Source organism: Chrysemys picta, chromosome 2 (assembly GCF_011386835.1).
Source record: "Chrysemys picta bellii isolate R12L10 chromosome 2, ASM1138683v2, whole genome shotgun sequence".
In the NCBI taxonomy this organism is placed as follows: domain Eukaryota; kingdom Metazoa; phylum Chordata; order Testudines; family Emydidae; genus Chrysemys; species Chrysemys picta.
In genome coordinates this window covers 85859414-85871871 of record NC_088792.1, presented here as the reverse complement: position 1 = coordinate 85871871, position 12458 = coordinate 85859414, and the positions used below count along the sequence as shown (strand labels likewise).

At 43.9% G+C, this 12458-nt stretch overlaps 1 protein-coding gene across 1 annotated transcript in view; it reads right to left on the bottom strand.

Moving 5' to 3' along the window:
* LOC135972183 (uncharacterized) overlaps positions 1 to 12458 on the bottom strand; it is a gene marked incomplete at its 5' end in the record, with an annotated part of 112637 nt that overhangs the window by 47813 nt on the left and 52366 nt on the right. The gene's annotated exons all lie outside the window — the stretch shown is intronic.

Sequence of the window (12458 nt, the reverse complement as noted above, 5' to 3'; positions counted from 1 at the left end):
GCAATAAGGTCACACCAGTTCTCTCCACCCCAGACAGTCTGAGATCTGAAAAAAGCTCCACTTCTTACATCACCAGCCACCTGCAAACAGAATTCAGTCAAGAAGTTTGTTGATCCCTGGAAGAATATAATGAGATTTCACTTTTATAACTACATTAACCCTGTAGTTGGGGATAGGCTGGTTTTAGTCAATAATAGAGCTGTGTGGATAATTCACAACAGATAATTCAACACATTTCATCTTTTTATTTCCTACTTGAAAATTGTTTGCATGCAGATCACAATTTTCTTGAATTTGTTATTCAAAATTATTCACCAAGTAATTAATGGTCTGTGAAATCTCATTTCCAAGAAGTTTGCTACAAGTATGATTTATTCAAAATTTGAGATTTGACATAGATCACTGGTCACATGACACACAAGAATGTAAATTAAACTCTTTTCATGAACATTCCTTACAGCAAACTTCTTCATTATACTGTTCACAGAAAGCAATCACAAAAGGGATGCCCATGTGGCTGGAATTAATTTATTAAAAATGCAAGTGGATATTCATAGAATTATTTTAGCAGTATTTGCCCAGACTAGATCAATACTCAGATTGAACTCAAAGATACATAGGAAGCAAATATGTTGAATAAAATGATGCTGTTTGTACTTGGACACTTTTCTGAGGAATCTGTTCTTTAAATTCAGTCTAAAGCAGTCAGATATATATTTTTAAAATGTCCTGCAAGCAGCCATAACAAAAGAAACCCCAAATTTACTGCACATGGTAGTTAAATGTACCATAGTTATTTTCTGATCTGAATACAGGAAATACAAGTACTACCATAAAAAATTTAATATTGTAATACAGTAAATATTGACTTTTACACAATGGTATGCACTGCAGACAGCTCCTCCTTTAAAGACAAAGGACCTGGTCATGAAGCTCTTTTGCTCATAAAATAATCCCAAAATTAGCATGGTTTAAAATGTATTCTATCCTGAAAAGGGCCCCTCATAAAAATGACTACCTCTTAGGCCTGGTGTACATTTGAAAGTTTAATCGACAGCTATACTGGTACTTCACAGTACTACCTGGTGTCATTAGGGACAAAAATGGGGGAATGGATCAGCATTCATGTCGGACTCCCTGTCAGTACCTGACCCAAGCTGGGGAAGCTAATGATCCAACCAGTGGACCAAATTCAGTGATGAATCCTGGTCACATGCCACCTGAGGCACGTTGTGCATATGCTAAGAGGAAGGGACAAAAATAAGTTATCACTCCCATTAGACCTTCACAGTCAACTCGGCTGAAAGAGAAGGAACTAGATTATATTGCTTCTTGAGCATCAGCAGAATCATTGTCCAAGCTACAAGAAAATGGAGCTGCATAGGGATCACTAAAGGCAAAAGTTGGCCCCAAAGTACAGGTAAAGAGAGGTCTGTGGGAAAAAAAAAACAAAGAAAAAAAAAAAACCCACAGTATGACTTTCAAAGCTAAGCAGCATTTGCAGGACTGGCAGTTTAATTTTTTTTTTTTTTTAAACTTGGAAGCCAAGCACACTTGATGCAGAAATCTCAGAGTCAGTAAATGTAACTCTACAGTGTCACTTTCATAGTACAAACACACTTTTATGGCCTGTCTATTACAAAATGCAACAGTGTTGCAACCAGGGTCAGGGAAAAGACAGTTACCTTTTCCATAACTGGTGTTCTTCGAGATGTGTTGCTCATGTCTATTCCACAATAGGTGTGTGCACGCTCGCCACATGCACTGGTGCCAGAAGTTTTCCCCCTAGCAGTACCTGTAGGGGAACACCTTAGCAACCCCTAGAGTGGCACCTCCATGGTGTGGTATAAGGGGCATTGCGCGCTCCCCCCACCCTCAGTTCCTTCTTGCCAGACAACTCCGACAGAGGGGAAGGAGGGCAGGATGTGGAATAGACATGAACAACACATCTCGAAGAACGCCAGTTACGGAAAAGGTAACTGTCTTTTCTTCTTCAAGTGATTGCTCATATGTATTCCACAATAGGTGATTCCAAGCTATATCTGTTAGAGGTGGGAAGGAGTTCACAGAGAATGGCCCTGCCGAACCCGGCGTCCTCCCTGGTCTGAGAGACAATCACATAATGCGAGGTGAATGTGTGAACTGAAGACCATGTGGCAGTCCTACAAATGTCCTGAATGGGGACATGAGCCAAAAAGGCAGCCAACAAGGCCTGCGTTCTAGTCAAGTGCGTCTTCACAATTGGTGGTGGAGGGATTCCCGCCAAGTCATAACAGGTACGGATGCACAAGGTGATCCAGTTGGAGAGCCGCTGAGTGGAGATCGGCCGACCTTTCATGCGCTCATCCGAGGCGATGAACAGTTGCGAGGACTTGCTGAACGGCTTAGTACGCTCCAGGTAGAAAGCCAAAGCCCGTCTCACGTCCAGCGTGTGGAGGCGGCACTCCTCACTGGACACATGGGGCTTGGGGCAAAGGACTGGCAGAAAAATGTCCTGACCCAGTGATAGGCGGAGACCACCTTCGGGAGGAACTAAGGGTGTGGGCGGAGCTTGACTTTATCTTTATGAAACACCGTGTACAGGGGCTCAGAGGTCAGGGCCCTGAGCTCCGAGACTCGCCTCGCTGACGTGATTGCAACCAGGAAGGCCACCTTCCATGAGAGGTGTGACCAGAAGCACGTGGCTAGCAGCTCAAACGGGGGCCCCGTGAGACAGGCCAACACCAGGTTTAGGTCCCACTGCGGGACTCGGGGCCTAACAAAAGGGAAGAGACGATCCACCCCCTAAAGGAATCTGCCAGTCATAGCATGGGAGAATACCGTGTGGCCCTGCACCGGTGGATGGAAGGCCGATATGGCCACCAGATGCACCTTGACTGATGAGGGTTCTGCCGAGTTGTGAACAGGTCCACCGGGGGAGTTCCCCACACTTGGAAAAGTCTGTGCACCACCTCTGGGTGGAGAGACCACTTGTGCTGAGAGGAGAAGTCCCTGCTCAAGCAATCTGCCCACGTGTTCCAGGCGCCTGGCAAATGGAAGGGCTGTAGGCAGATGTCATGGGCTATACTAAAGTCCCACAGCCTGAGGGCTTCGCGGCAGAGGGCAGAGGATCAGGCCCCACCTTGCCTGTTGATGTAGAACATCGAGGCCATGTTGTCCGTGAGGACCCTGACCACCTGGCCCTTCAGGTGCGAGCGGAAGGCCATGCACGCCAGCCGTACCGCACTGAGCTCCTTGACGTTTATGTGGAGGGTCAGATCCTGAACCAGCCACAGACCTTGGGTCTGAACATTCCCCACATGGACCCCTCATCCCAGGTCCAATGCGTAGGACACCAGTTCCAGTGACGGGGTCCTGCCCCTGAACGGGACCCCTTGGAGCATGTTTCTCAGGGAGGACCACCACCATAGGGAGGTGATCACTGGCTCAGGCACTGTGAGGACTTTGTCCATCCTGTCCCTGGCCTGGGAGAACTCTGAGGCCAACCAGAGCTGGAGGGGCCTCATCCTGAGTCTGACGTGACGGACCACATACAAGCATGCTGATATGTGACCCAAGAGCTGGAGGCACTCTCTGGCTGTTGTCTCTGGAAGCCTTGTGACCGTGTCAATGAGCCCCTTCAGGTCTCGAACCTGTCCGGTGGGAGGGAGGCTCTGGCTGACGAGGTATCCAGGACCACTGCGATAAACTCTATGCGTTGTACCGGGACTAACGTGGACATGGTGTTGTTTACCAACAGGCCCAAAGCCTGTTGGTGCGCTTGGACAGAAGGAGCGCCACATGATCCCGCACTTGCGATCAGGAGCTGCCTTTGACCGACCAGTCATCCAGATAGGGGAAGATCTAAACCCCCCAGTGCCTGAGATAGGCCGCCAACACCGACATACATTTCCTGAATACCCTGGGGGCAGAGGACAGGCCAAATGGGAGGACCGTAAATTGGTAGTGTTCCTGCCCCACCGTGAAACGGAGGAAGCCTCTGTGCCCCTCGAATATATGAATGTGGAAGTATGCGTCCTGCAGATCGAGAGTGGTGTACCAGTCCCTAGGATCCAGGGAGGGGATGATGGAGGCCAGGGAGACCACGTGGAACTTGAGCTTCATCATGTACTGGTTCAGGCCTTGCAGGTCCAAGATGGGCCTGAGCTCCCCTTTGGCATTCGGGATAAGGAAATAGCGGGAGTAGTACCCCTTGCATTTGAACTCCCCCAGTATCGCTTCCACTGCTCCTAGGCCCAGGAGCCACCCCACCTCCTGCTCGAGCAGCGCCTTGTATGAGGAGTCCCCCAGGAGGGACAGGGGCGGGGGGTGGTTGGGTGGGGAGGAAGTAAACTGGAGGGTGTAGCCCTGGGAGATGGTGTTGAGGACCCATCAGTCCGAGGTCAGCCGCGACCACTCTGGGAGGAAAGCACACAACTGATTGGAGAAGGGAAGCTTTATTGAGGGTGGATCCCTGATGAGAGCTGGCAGGGCGCCGCCAGGTGTCCTGTCAAAACCACCTTTTCGCCGCTTGCTTGCCCTTGGAGGGCCCAGGCTGGGGGGCTGGCCGAGACTGCTTCTGTGGGTGCCGCTTATAGTCCCGCAACTTCTTATAAGCGCTCTCGTATTTTGAATGGGTGGCCTGAGTGGGAGTCTGCTGAGGTTTGAACTTAAGTTTAGCCGGAGGCGGAACATAGAGACCCAGAGTCTGGAGAGTCGTGCGGGAGTCTTTCAGGCCATGCAGCTTTGTATCCGTTTGTTCCGCAAACAGAGCTTTGCCGTCAAACAGGAGGTCCCGCAGGGAGGTCTGCGCTGGACAGCCCAGAGAGCAGGAGCCATGACACCCTTCTCATGGACATCGCAGAGGCCAAGGACCGCATGGCCATGTCCGCTGCATCCGAAGGTGCCTGCAGGGTTGTCCTGGCAGCCGCTGTACCCTCCTCCACCAGTGCTTTGAACTCCTTCCAGTCGCGCTCCTGGAGGGAGTCCTCGAACTTGGGAAGGGAGCCCCACAGACTGAACTCATACTGGCTCAAGAGAGCCTGGTGGTTCGCCACCTGTAACTGGAAGCACAAGGACGAATAAATTTTTCTTCCAAGTGAGTCCAGTCTCCTTCAATCTTTATTTTTCGGGGTAGAGGCTGGTTGGCCCTGCCGTTCCCCTGTGTTTGAGCGACTCAACCACCAGAGAGTTAGGAGCAGGGTGGGTTTCTAAGTATTCATACCTCTTGGAAGGTACAAAATACTTGCATTCCGCTCTCTTTGAGATGGGGGCCAATGAGGCCAGGGTTTGCCACAGGGCATTTGAAATTTTCGCCATCCCTTCGTGGAGAGGCAAGGCCACCCTGCCCGGTGCCGAGGAGGACAGTACATTAAACAGGAAGTCCGAGGGCTCCTCCATCTCCTCTGCTTAGAGGTGGAGGCTTGATGCCACCCTGTTTAAGTGTTCTTGGTGGACCCTAAAGTCCTCCTGTGAGACGGAGGGGGCCGTAATCGCCTCATCCAGGGAGGGCGAGGAGGCTAGCGCGGTACTTTGTGTGTCCACCGGCACCGGCGGGTCCACCACCTGGTCAGTCTCTGGGCACTGTGCCGAGGATGTACGTCCTACCGACTTCTTCCTCAGATGTCTGGAGAGGGAGGCCGATGGTCCTTCAGAGGCTCCGGTCACCGAGCGAGCCCCCACCAGGCCTCCCTTCGTAGTCAGCCATCGATAGGCCAGCCAGTGCATGAATGAACCCAATGGCACCACTGAACTACAGTTACATAATGCCTATATTGTACACACAATTCCTGATACACTCTTAATAATATAGATTATATAAAGAATGTAATAGGTTCCTAGGAACCGTCATAGATTTTGTCCCCTAATACAATATTCACCAGTATGGTTTAATTTTAATAACCATATTGTGGATGCTCACTAGGTACACACACACATACACACACTGGACTAAATATCCATCATCATTATCTCATTATTACATTATCTTATAACATTTACTCACTACTGTGCATAGACCCTTTAAAGAAAGAAGCTGAAAAGGCAGTAAATCAGGGTTATCAAGACCTACTATGTCTGCTGACTCCGCCCGGTGGTTCTTGTTGGTTTTCTTTAAGTCATCCTAACACAAATAAAGGCATCACAACATCTCAAGGAATGAGGGCCACGATCAGCAGGTACAAAACCCGATGTTAGAAGAGACAAGTCAGAGAAAAGTAATGCTGCATCTATAGTAAATGAAGCTAAGGTGATATCTAAGTCAAGGTTTGCATGCTTTATTTGCTTAAAGATTAAATTGATTCTGTTTAAACTGAGTAATTTATACATGGGGAATTTCAGTTTGACTATTGTTAATTTAAAAAGACAGAGCCAAACAAAGTTTTAAAGCACATTTAAAGAAATAGATTTGGGAGTTTCAGTTAAATTAACAAAATTAATAAAGCAGTTTTAAAATTGAGAGTGTTTAGAAGAGTTTAAGAAAAAAAGACTACCTGATTAATCAATGCCAGCCAAACATCTTAGCTTGAAAATTTTTGAAATATAGCACAATTCCAAAATTAAGATAACTCAGTGTATAACCATCATGGAAATGCATATGAACTACTTGTGTCATTTGTCAAAATGAAAGATTAACCCTCAGTACATCTTCATTTTAACTTAGTGGTGTTCAGAATCTTACTGTTTCATATTACAAGATCCTGGCCCAGCAAATCACTTACACACATGCTCAACTTTACGACTACAAGTCATCTGACTCACTGGGACTACTAACATGCTAAGAAAGAAATGCTCATATCGTCAAAATGCACTCCAAATTTTATTTTTCTATGCTAGAACCAAACCTTTACATTTAAAACAAACAGATAATTATCTAGGGTCATTAACAGTTTATTGCATCTGGAATTTCTCCCTCTTATATTTTAAATTTATCCATAAATATAAATGTATTAGTCTTTTGTTGGTTCAAGACAATTTATTAGTGTCCAAAGTGATTCTTTTGAAAACTTGTAAAAAAAACCCTAAAATAAACTGTTCCACTGCAGAAGCCTAGTTTTAAACCAAAAAATACCCAAGATCTATCCACTCCTAAAACGGAGTGGTTGTAATGAAAACATAAGTAGTTTGAGGCTTCTTAATGGAGAAAACTGTAGATTCTACAGAAGCATCATCCCTATTCTTCCCAAAGGGACAACAATCCAAGGTTATAAAATATATACACACACACTCTCCTTCGTAGTCCAATCATTTCTTAAAAATCAGTTCATCCCATTTGGCCCATCGCTCCAAAAATAATTGTCAACAATTCTGTTTCTCTCTCATTAAAAAAACAAACTAACTAAAAATAGTATTTTTAGGAATAGTCCAAAGAGTCCTCTGTACCCCTAGCCGACTTCACCCATTTTACTCCCACATCAAAACAGCACTTGGAGTCCACTTGGTTTCTTTAACCAAGCAGAGGGGATATCACTATTCAGCAATGTGAAGGACCCTCTCTTCAACTCACTGACCAAACTTCCGATTTAGCACTTTATCTCCACTGGTGTGCCCCAATAAGAGCCAAAGAATGGATACTGAACCCATGGCTATGCAGAGTACAATGAAGTTCACTCTTATCTAAGTTTAAAGGGCTGTTTAAGAAAAAATCTTGTGATCAAGTAAGTCAATTTGAGTTTCAGTTTTTTAATTTGCAGTTTTTATTGCATCTTATTCCACAATACAGACAGGCCACTTCTGTGTTCCACAGGAATACAAGATGAACCTCTTCTGCAGCCAGTACTAAAAGCAACTCTGCTGTAAATGCATTACTAGCCTTGACACAAATATCACACAAAGCATTTTTTCCTGGAAGAACAGGGGAAAAAAAAGACTATGTGATGTACCTATCATGGGGACGCTTTGTGGTCCTGCTCTCCAGTTCTACTGAGTATTCAACATTTTTTAGAAAAAAATTGGTTTGGATTTTAAGGATCCAAGAATCTTTCCATGGTCTACGACATCTGTGAAGTTGGAAGGGTCCTAGAACTTAAACATTTTCATGAGAAGGGACACCTCTCTCTCCAGTACGTATTTCTGAAGATAAAGAGAAACCTCCCTAGTGACCACATTCGCTGCTGATAATCTCCGGGCACCAGTTCACATGAGAAAAACAGAGCAGATAGAATACACTTCTCAGCCACAAGGATTTGAGGGGGTTTTCTTGGCATCACCAGGGTCAGGAGTTCTGTTTCTGTCTATTTAATAGGTACACTAGCTCAGCCTATTAAAACGTATGTTGGGGCTTTGAAAGGTGCTGTAAGAAAGGTTTTCCAAGAATTTTTTTTTCTTATAATGTTCCCAAAAGCTTCCCTGAGGAAAACTCTCTGCCCATTTTATCTTACTCTGTACACCATTCTCTGGGCCTCTCAACACTGCTATTTAAATAAGCGAGTGAAGTTACTATAAAAAGATATGAAATTTCATATTTATATCTAGCTGCTTCTCCAGAGGCTGAGCATGTTGTCCCCAACCATGGGAGCAACAAACTTGGACTAAGAATTAAATCCAGATCTTCTATATGGCCAAGATGAGTAAAGGATTAGGCCAGCCAGCAATTCTACAGTTTACCCTTTTCATTTTATGGTTTGGAATGCACTGCTGTATCAGATCAATGCAGGGATTTTGTAAAACACAAACTCAGCAAGACTTGCTTCAAGCACCAGATTTTGTGATTTCTTTATCAAGTCAAAACCTGCATTTAGAGGTGTTTTATTTATAATGTTACCTTTCCCCAAGTGAGCAGGTTGACTTTATAAAGCAATAGTTCAAAAGGGCAGCCTAGTATCATAAAGATTGGTTCATTTTTAAAAAAACACTTACATCCTATTAAACATGTATTGTGATTGACTACAAAACAACAATTTATATTTTCAATAGCTTGCAACTAGACCTAACTATTTAAAAGTAAATAAATGCACTCATTTCCCTTCAGATTAAGACTGTACTTTGCACTACACCTCTACCCCGATATAACGATGTCCTCGGGAGCCAAAAAACCTTGCGGCGTTATAGGTGAAACCGCGTTATATCGAACTTGCTTTGATCCACCAGAGTGCGCAGCCCCGCCCCCCTGGAGCACTGCTTTACCGCGTTATATCCGAATTCATGTTATATCGGGGTAGAGGTGTATTTTTTTCGGAAGTGTTTTAATCATGTTTGTCTTAATGCATGCTTTACATTTTCTTTCTAGATTCTCCACAAGAAATCATATTCATCTTTCCATATATAGTTTAGCCTTTGACATCCGCAATATTGATTTCTCAGTTCTACTCATGCCAGACCAAGTTAACTGAACAAATTTAAACATTGTGAGACATTAATCAGGAGTATCACAGTCAAGTAGTAGGAAATTGCAAGTGGATTGGAGATTATGAGAAGACAAGAATGAACATGACACAAAAGGAGAAAGCTCATAGAAGAGAGAGGCACCTGAAGAACTGTCCTGCACAGTAGAGTGCTTATAAATGACAGAGAGAAGACAGGGATTTGCAGCTGAGGAAGCATAAGTGTTGAGGCAGTAAGGTAGAGCTAGGATTGGAAGGAGGCGGGACAGCAGGGGACAGGGGTAGCCTCAGCAAAGGGTGAGAGCCAGCAGTGTGGAGTCTCTAGTAGAAAAAAAAGGTTCAGTACCAACTGCCTAGACAAAGTTGTCTGAAACAATATTACGGGCTGGGATACCCACAGAAAGGCAGGGAACAAAGATGAGTTTGTGACTGGAGGTGGGCTCTCTGTTTTAGGTATAAATCTAGCATATTAAAGTGACATCAATTTAAAAAATCCGAACACACACATTTCTGTCTGAAAAGTTTGTTCCTGATATCATTACAAACAACTTCTAAAAGGCTTGTATCTGAAAGAGATTAGAGGGGAAAATATTTTATCCTGTTTTTTTTAGTTTTTACTTTGCAGATTGGAGAACACTGCGTGCCCAGTCAATTTCCCCCTATTGTCAATTAGTCAATTTCTTTTATCGGTGGATGGGGGGTAGGGGTGTGGAAGGTTTTCACATGGCAAGGAGAAAGAACATCTAAGTTAGAAAAATAGGTTTATAAAACTGTGACATATATTATGAAACTGTGACAGATATTACAACCGCATGCAATATCTTTGGGGGCCATCTTATATGAAGTTTATGAATGGTTTCTGTATCACTGCAGGCCAGGAAATATATGCAACCTCAAGAAAGTCAGTCCTCAACAAACACTTTCAAAATACAGTATACAAATGTCTTGCTTGATAAATAAATACATAATATTCTTATACCATATGTACTACTATAAGAGTACTCAAAATGAAAAATGAACTGGACAACATATCATTTGCTGGTCTGACAGCATTCCTGGTTCATCTTTCTACACACTGAAGATTTCAGGGTTTTCTGCTACAGTGTTTCATTATAAAGACCTCCTAAAGAAGATACTGAACATATGAAGGCAGCTAAAAACAAATCCTAGGGAAACTACAAGCGACACAATGAAATCATTTACATGAAAAGTCACTGCAGGGGAAAGCTAAAATAGCAACTGTATGGAGTGAGCAGAGAAGGGATTCCTTCAAAGAACAGTGATTTTATTGGTAGCTGCCAGTGCTCAGCTTAAATGACACAACAAAGTCACCTCAAGTGTGAGACTTTAATCCTCATTCCTTGAAGGCTGCAGTTCTCACAACCTCATTTTAACTGCTATATCAACCAAGACCTTGAGTTGTGCTTTTTCAAAAAGTAATTAAATAATGTTTGCAAAGACATCTTTAATTTTAAAGAATAAAAGCCACACAGTAAAGATAAAGAAAAAAGGAAAAGCTAATCTCTCCCCCACATCCCAACTACATTTCTTACCAGTGAAATGCAGTGTCATGTGTGGGTACATCAGTATATTTCCTTTTCCTCTCAAAACAGGGACAGTGGAAACGCCCTGCAAGACAAACCCTCCATATGACCTTCACAGTTGTGCGCATACAAGTGTGCCCTCAGAGAGCTTTATGTAATACTGTCCCACTCACTGAAACTCCTTACAGCAAGTGTTAGAAGAGTCTATAAATAATTTCTTCTCATGTAAGACTCACATTATTTTAGCAACCCTATGCCACTACTCTCCTTTTGTTTCACCTTAGCTATGGCCTATTTTTACCCCTACATACTTACCAGACAATCAAAAAAATTAGAACAATTAAAAGCTGGCCCACTGCCATTTTAGTGGTGTGCTATACTGCAGACTGAGGGACCTTAGCTAGACACATCATGTACCCACTTCAGACACAGAAAAATTCATTCTAAGACACAGCTGCCAGGACACAAGGTGTGAGAACTGTAGCTATAGTAAGAAGGGAAGAGGGAGCAGATTAAAAAAAGATTAAGTTATGCTAATATAATCTCTGCTCCCCTTTAAACTATGCAGTGTGTGTGTGTGTGTCTGGGAGGGGTGGGGGTATACCCATACAAATACAACACAGAAGCACAAAGGTGTATGTGCACAGGGCTTGATCCAGCACTTACTAAAGTCAAACTAAGGACTGTTATTGGCTTCATTGGGTGTTGGATCAGGACCTCAATGATACATACTCTCATACAACTTTCCAAAGCCCAAATATCTGGATATGAAACAAGCATTTCATAGATACATAAATTCGAAGGATAGAAAGGCCCATTGAGATCATCTAGCCTGAGCGTCTATATAACACGTGCCATAGAATTTCCCCAAAATAATTCCTAAAGCAGGCAATTTAGAAAAACATCCAATCGTTATTTAAAAATCATCAGTGATGGAGAATCAATCATGATAGTCGGTAAATTGTTCCAATCTTTAACTATCCTCACTGTTAAAAATTTACACCTTATTTCCAGTCTGAATTAGTCAGCCATTGGGTCATGTTATACCTCTCTCTGCCACAATGAAGAGCCCAATATTAAGTATTTGTTCCCCATGTACGTTCTTATGGGCCAGTGGTTCTCAACCAGAGGTACATAAAGATTTTCCAGGCAGTATGTCAACTCATTTAGATCAGTGTTTCTGAACCTGGGGATTGAGAGACCCAGGGGTTTGCAGGACAGGACCCGGGAGTTGGGGGGAGAGTGCAGGGCCAGCATTAGGGGTGGCAATTAGGGCAAGTGCCTGGGGCCCCATGCCACAGGGAGCTCTACAAAGCTAAGTTACATGCTTTAGCTCTGAGGGTTCAGGCCTCAGACTCCTGAAAGGGATACAGTAATCTGAAAAGGCTGAGAACTACTGCTATAGACTGTAATCAAGTCACCCCTTAACCTTCTCTTTGTTAAGCAATATAGATTGAGCTCTTTGAGTCTATCATTATAGGGCAAATTTTCTAATCCTTTAATCATTCTTGTGGCTCTTCTCTGAATCCTCTCCAATTTGTCAACATCTTGAATTGTGAGTCCCAGAACTGGACACAGTATTCCAGAAATGGTCACTCCAGTGCCAGCTACAGAG